The sequence below is a fragment of the Triticum urartu genome, unplaced genomic scaffold (genome assembly GCF_056163025.1).
Source record: "Triticum urartu cultivar PI428250 unplaced genomic scaffold, HENAU_Tu73 scaffold643, whole genome shotgun sequence".
In the NCBI taxonomy this organism is placed as follows: Eukaryota; Viridiplantae; Streptophyta; class Magnoliopsida; order Poales; family Poaceae; genus Triticum; species Triticum urartu.
This window is the reverse complement of record NW_028260829.1, coordinates 10,001-17,894: the sequence shown is the minus strand read 5'-3', so window position 1 is coordinate 17,894 and position 7,894 is coordinate 10,001.

Below are 7,894 nucleotides of genomic sequence, written 5' to 3'. Positions count from 1 at the left end.
TAGCATCTACTGCTGTTCTTTGACCAGCATAGGGTGATGCTTTTCTTGAGCTTTTGAATCCACAAGTACCGGCCGAGGACCAAAAAACCACCCGACCTTGTGGGTCTGTAACAGTTATAATGGTATTGTTGAAACTAGCTTGAACATGAATAACCCCTTTTGTTATTCTACGTGCACTCTTCCGTAAACTAAAACGTGCATTCCTACGTAAACCAATACGCACTTTCTTACGTGAACCAATTTTTGGTATAGCTTTTGCCATATTTTATTATCTCATAAATATGAGTTAGAAATAAAAAAAAGAAAAAAAGATACAAAGATATCCGTTTCAGGGTAAAATAAACCCTTTACTTTAATTATTTTAAATGAAATTATTTTATTTGGAATTGGAACATTTCCGCGGGTACTTTTTTTTACTTTTTAGAAAGTAAAGTTCTTTTTCGAAAGATTACCCCTGTCTTTGTTTATGCTTCGGATTAGAGCAAATGACTCTAATTCGTCCACGCCTACGAATCAGTCGACATTTTGTACAAATTTTACGAACGGAAGCTCTTATTTTCATATTTCCGTATCCTTTTTTAAACTATGAATCTAATCTTTTGGAAAAAATAAGTCTCTTCGCTTGAATTTTAGAACTTAGAATTTATTACCCTAGAAAAAAAAAGAAAAACCTAATCCTTTGAATCTTTGGTATCCTTCAAATCTTCGCTATCCTTCAAATCTTCGCTATCCTTCGAGTCTTCGATACGCTTCGAATCCTTATGGGGAAGTCTATAAATTATACGTCCCTTGCTTGAATCATAACGACTTACTTCAATTTTGACCCTATCCCCCATCAGTATTCGTATAGAACTAGACCGTATCTTTCCTGAAATATAGCCTAGGATGATGGTGTCATTCTCTAGCCGAACGCGGAACATTCCATTGGGTAGGGCTTCCGTAACTAAACCTTCGAAAGTTACTTTTGCTTCTCTCGGGTTTTTTTTTTCTCTCCTATTTTTTTTTTCTGTCATATTTTTTTTCTCCTATTTTTCTATTTTTATTTTAAAAATAGGAAGGGCGAGATAGAATTCGAGCACTATAGGCGGGGCGATTACCATATATAACATAAGACTTCTCCCCCAATTCTGTTTAGTCGAGCTTCTCGATCTGTCATTATTCCTCGAGAAGTAGAAAGAATAGCAATTCCCATTCCACCCAAAACTTTAGGAATTCCTTGATAGTTGGTATAAATTCGTAAGCCGGGTCGGCTGATACGCTTTAAAAAGGTTCTTGTTCTATATATTCCTTTTATAGTCTTTCTCTTTTGATGTCGCAAAGTTGAAACCAAGAAATATCTGTTACGTTCCTGATGTTTCCGAACACTTTCAATAAAACCCTCTCGTAGAAGTATTTTAACAATGTTTTCGGTAATATTTGTAGATACTACTCGAACTGTTCCTTTTTTATTCATGTCCGCATTTCTTATAGAGGTTAGTAAATCAGCAATAGTGTCCTTGCCCATAAGACTCTAATTCTAGGTTCCTCCTAATTTTTCTATAATCAACATGTTTTCTTTTTTTTTTTTTCATTTTGGATTTTAAAACTATACGTAAAACACAATCTACTAAATTAATTCTTTGGTCTCAATTTCGCCTACTAGTATTTATAATACTTCAGGAGCTAATGAAACTATTTTGGTAAAATTCAATTCTCTCAATTCCTCGGCAATCGCGCCAAAAACTCGAGTTCCTTTTGGATTGCCTTTTTGATCAATTATAACCGCAGCATTGTCATCATAGCGGATTATTATACCGTCTTCGCATTTGAACTCTTTACATGTACGTACAATTACAGCTCGAATTACTTCGGATCTTTCTAGAGGCATTTGGGGCAATGCGTCTTTGATTACAGCAACAATAACATCACCAATACGAGCATATCGCTGATTACCAGCAGCTCCTATGACTCGAATACACATCAATTTTCGAGCTCCACTATTATCTGCTACATTTAAAAGGGTCTGAGGTTGAATCATATTATTTTGATTTCAATTTGTTATTTCAATGCAAAAGGATGAAAGAAATATTGTCTTTCCAGAAAGAAAAACCGAGCATTTTTTTTTATCTTCCATACCCCTTTTAGGGTTCTATATCTCTAATCGAATAAATTGACTTCGTATGGGCATTTTACTGGCAGCTATGGAGATAGCTGCTCTAGCTACAGTTTCAGATACTCCCCCCATTTCATAAAGTATACGACCAGGTTTAACAACGGATACCCAATATTCGGGGGACCCCTTTCCCGAGCCCATACGTGTTTCCGTGGGTCTTAGTGTAACCGGTTTGTCGGGAAATATACGTACCCATATTTTTCCACCACGACGTGCATATCGTGTTATTGCTCTTCGTCCTGCTTCTATCTGTCTCGCCGTGATCCAAGCGGGTTCAAGTGCTTGAAGAGCATATCTACCAAAACAAATACGATTGCCTCGGCAGGATTTTCCTTTCATTCTTCCTCTATGTTGTTTGCGAAATCTGGTTCTTTTGGGGTTATAGTCGATGGTTCTCTTTCTTAGTTCCATCTCTACTGCAAAACTGGACATGAGAGTTTCTTCTCATCCAGCTCCTCGCGAATGGAATCAGAAAGCATGTAAATTTCTCTAATTCATAATATTCCAAAATATTACGGTACGGATAGATACACATTAATAGATAATAGAAAAAGTTCGGTTTTTTTTATATTGAATTTGTTAAAACAGAAAAATATAATATATAGTCAAAAAAGAAGATCTAGAATATATCCAGATGTGTGTGTATATTTATCTAAATTCTATATTTATAGATAATGTAATCCTTCTTAAAAAAATCCTTATTTTTACTCTTATTGAATCGCGGTAAAGTATTCTAATTCAATAAGAATTTCGCGGGCGAATATTTACTCTTTCCTGTCTTATTTGTTAATTTATAAACTTACCAAATAAGACAATTTTTTTGGTTTGTTCCGCCATCCCACCCAATGAAGTGTTAGGATTCTTTTCAATAAAATCCTATGGAATCATAGGTTCTGTCGTTCCCACTGCTTCTCCTTGAATGGTTAGGTCTGAATCCCGCAACGGAGCTTCCAAAAAATTTCTTTCCGAGTTAATTTTCTCAGTTTTATTAACCCGGGCGGCTCTTTATTATTGCTTTAAATTTGTAGTTCTTGTTTCAAGTTACAATTTTTAATTCTCTATTATTTTTATTATATTGATGCTTTATCACATTGCCTTTTATGATGTAATTCATAGACCATACATAGTGGAATCCTATATCTTATTTATTTCCTCTTCCTTCTTTCTATCATCCCTCCCTTTATCCACATCCCTTTAGTTTTGCTTCACAACCTAGAATCCCTTTTCTTTTTTAGAGAAAAAATTGCAGTTGCTACAACTATATGACACATCTACTCATTTATGTTATGATAGAGGTATTTATTCATATAGTGACTGTTTCTTAGTTAGGATCTCGACAATACGAAGCAATAGGTTGGTTATTAGTTAATTTTCTATAATTACTAAGTTTTTTTCTTAAAAAAAAGAAAAAAATAACGAGTCACACACTAAGCATAGCAATTATATTAAATGATTTATCAATTTTCATTAAATCTTATAGAAAGAGGTATAATTTCTTCTTTTGCAGGGATTTCAGGAAAAAAGTCTCTTGTCATTTTTTATTCTATCAATGGACAGAATCCGAAGACAAGATTACTTATTCTTCGTCTACGAATATCCAAATTTTTACACCTAATACTCCATAGATAGTCCGAATTGGATAGCAGCAATAATCAATTTTAGCGCGAATTGTTTGGAGGGGAAGTCTACCCTTTTTAATAGATTCGGCGCGTGCAATTTCTTTTCCTCCGAGACGACCCGCAATTTTTACTTTTACTCCCCTTATATCTGCTTTTTTAGTTAATTCAATGGCTTTTTTCATTGCCTTTCGGAATGAAACTCTATTTTTTAATTGGAAAGCTATATATTCTGCAAGAATGTTAGGCTGTCTATAAGGTTCTTTAACTTTTTCGATAGAAATATTAAATCTCTGGTTTACAGAGTTAATTTCCTTTTGTAGATCTTTCTCTAATTCTTCGATTGCTCCTTTTTTCTTTAATAAATTTGGGAATCCAATATGGATTATGACGTGGATCGTATCGATTTCTTTTTGGATTTCTATATGTGTAATTACTTCGGAACTTGAACCTGAGTCCATTTTTCTATTATGTGTAATTACTTCGGAACTTGAGTCTGATTCTATTTTTCTATTCGAGCCCTTTTTCCTATTCTTTTGTATATAGTTCTTGATACAATCCCTTATTTTTTTATCTTCCTGTAGACCTTCAGAATAATTTTTTGGTTGTGCGAACCAAAAGGAATGGTGTTTTTGGGTTGTACCAAGTCTGAAACCGAGTGGATTTATTTTTTGTCCCATATTTTTCTATTCTATATTTTTTTTACTGGGAATCGAAATCTTAGATGGATCTAAAGGTTATTTAGATTTCTTTACTATATTTAGTACAATTGTTATATGACACATGCTTTTTTTTATGGGGAAACTACGTCCTCGAGCTCGAGGTCTGAATTTCTTCATAATAGTACTCCTACTGACTTCGGCTTTAGTAATAAATAAATTCGCTTTGTCGAAATCCCTATAATGAGTAGCATTTGCGGCTGCCGAATAAACCAACTTTAAGATGGGATAAGATGCTCGATAGGGCATGAGGTTCAGTATCATAACAGTTTCCTCGTAGTAACGCCAGCGAATCTCGTCAAGAACTCTTTGTGCTTTGAAAACAGACATAGGGATACGTTTTTGTGCTTTGAAAACTCTCTCGAACTTAAGTAGACGATCGGTTGGAACTTTCCTTGCGAGTTTCCTTAGCCCACTTTTCTTCTTCTTTATCCTAGGGATATACTTTACTAGTTTGAAACTTGTCATAAATAAGGTTATTCCCCGCCTACCTTTACTTTATTTTGAATCTTTTTTTCTTCTTAATCTTTCTATTCAGAATTCAGTTAACGACGAGATTTAGTATCCTTTCTTGCATTTTCATAACTCGTGAAATGCCGAGTAGGCACGAATTCCCCCAATTTGCGACCTACCATAGGATTTGTTATGTAAATAGGTATATGTTCCTTTCCATTATGAATCGCGATTGTATGGCCAACCATTGTGGGTAGAATGCTAGATGCCCGGGACCACGTTACTATTGTTTCTTTCTCCTCCTTCATATTGACCTTTTCTATCTTTGCCAATAAATGATGAGCTACAAAAGGATTCGTTTTTTTTCGTGTCACAGCTGATTACTCCTTTTTTCCTTTTTAAAGAGTGGCATTCTATGTCCAATATCTCGATCGAAGTACGGAGGTCAGAATAAATAGAATAATGATCAATGGAAAAAAGAAAAAAATCCTTTAGCTGGATAAGGGGCGGATGTAGCCAAGTGGATCAAGGCAGTGGATTGTGAATCCACCATGCGCGGGTTCAATTCCCGTCGTTCGCCCATCGCATTATTGCAAATTCCAAAAATGCAATTTTCCATATTCCTAGTTACGTATTTACTTACGGCGACGAAGAATAAAACTATCGCTATATTTTTTCCTTTTCCTAGTTCTTCTTCCAAGCGCAGGATAACCCCAAGGGGTTGTGGGTTTTTTTCTACCAATGGGAGCTTTCCCTTCACCGCCCCCATGGGGGTGGTCCACAGGGTTCATAACTACCCCTCTTACTACGGGGCGTTTACCTAGCCAACACTTAGATCCGGCTCTACCCAAACTTTTTTGGTTCACCCCAACATTACCCACTTGTCCGACTGTTGCTAAGCAGTTTTGGGATACTAAACGGACCTCCCCAGATGGTAATCTTAAAGTGGCCGATTTACCCTCTTTTGCAATGAGTTTCGCTACAGCACCTGCTGCTCTAGCTAATTGCCCACCCCTTCCACGTGTGATTTCTATGTTATGCATGGCCGTGCCTAAGGGCATATCGGTTGAAGTAGATTCTTCTTTTCTCTCAAAAAACCCCTTCCCAAACTGTACAAGCTTCTTCCAAAGCATACGGCTTTCTAGATGTATATGACGATCTCTAGACAGATGGATCTTATATGAATCATATGATGAAGTACCACATGAGTGGATATATAGGAAAGGAATCCAAATCTGCCGAATCGCTCATGTTATGATCTTCTACATCCTAGGTCTCTGCGTTCCGTCATCTGGCTTATGTTCTTCATGTAGCATTCAGATCGAATGACTCTATGAAATTACGTCGATACTTCCACATATTATGGGTAACGTAGGAGACATCCCTATTTTCCCCCGGGGGTCTTAATTACCACTGCTTAGCTTTCAATTTGCCTCTGACCATCAAATTAAATGTGAATAACCCGTCCTCCTCTCTTTGAAACAAGGGGCGCTTCCGGTTCTGTGCGTGCTTCAAACAATTTTGTCTTCTCCATATTACCATATCTCTAGAGCCAATAATTTTCTATGAGGAACTACTGAACTCAATCACTTGCTGCCGTTACTCAACAGTTTTCTGTTGAGGTCTATCCCGTAGAGGTAGTCAAATTGGATCAGTGATCGATTTCTAGGTTTCGTCGTAAACCTAATTGGTTACTTCCAATTACGTAAATCAATAGTTCAAACCGCACTCAAAGGTAGGGCATTTCCCATTGATATAGGAACTTTTGTACCAGAAACAATAGTATCTCCAATTATAGCCCCTCTGGGATGTAAAATATATCTCTTCTCACCATCCCCATAGTGTATGAGACAAATGTATGCATTTCGATTAGGGTCGTATTCTATGGTTACGATTCTACCAGATATGTCTTTTTGATTCCGTCGAAAATCTATTTTACGGTATAGGCGCTTATGACCTCCCCCTCTATGCCTTGCGGTAATGATTCCTCTGGAATTACGACCTTTACCACAACGGTGCCGTCCATGGATCAAATTATTTCGTGGATTGGATTTCACTTGCCTGTCTACGGTTCCCTTGCGTGTGCTCGGGATAGGTGTTTTGTATAAATGTTTCGCCGTATTATTAAGTATTCTCCTTTAGTTTTTTTCTCTATCTAGAAGTGGAATAGAATAACCCGGTTGAAGGGTAATGATCATACGTCTGTAATGCATTGTATGGCCCAGAATAGGTCCTATTCTTCTACCTTTTCCAGGTAGTCGATGGCTATTCACAGCTACCACCTTAACACCAAAGAAGAGTTCGACCCAATGCTTTATTTCTGTCTTAGTGAATCCCGATTCGACATTAAAAGTATATTGATTCTTTCCCAATAAACGAAGACTTTTTTCTGTAAATACTGCGTATTTGATTCCATCCATAAATCGACTTTCCCTCCTATGCTCTGAGTTCCAGTATCGATAAGAATTCGAGTTCTTATTGTTCTTATGTTATGGTATGAATATACCATACCAATTCGTTATGTATGGATGATGGATGAGATTCCATGGATAGAGAGCCAGTTCCAATAGACTTATGGAATGTTCCCGTTCGTGTGCATCCAGCAGGAATTGAACCCGCAAATTTACCAATTATGAGTTGGGCGCTTTAACCATTCAGCCATGGATGCTTAACAGGGATCATCGTACATCGTAAATAACCAATTTTCATATAGAAAGACATATCATAGAAAAATGAAATCGAAAATATTCCGAGATGGCAAATATTCGGAGATGACTATGAAAACACCTCTCTGGATCCTCGAATTGAAAGAGAGATTGAGAGGGATCAAGAATCCTAATTCTCGCTATTTGGAATGGATCCAATTCTATTGAGTCTGACTCATAGTGATCATTTCTCTTTAGCAAAGAATGACCTTGGTTATCAAAGGATTGAACAACCGGGATCCATTTACT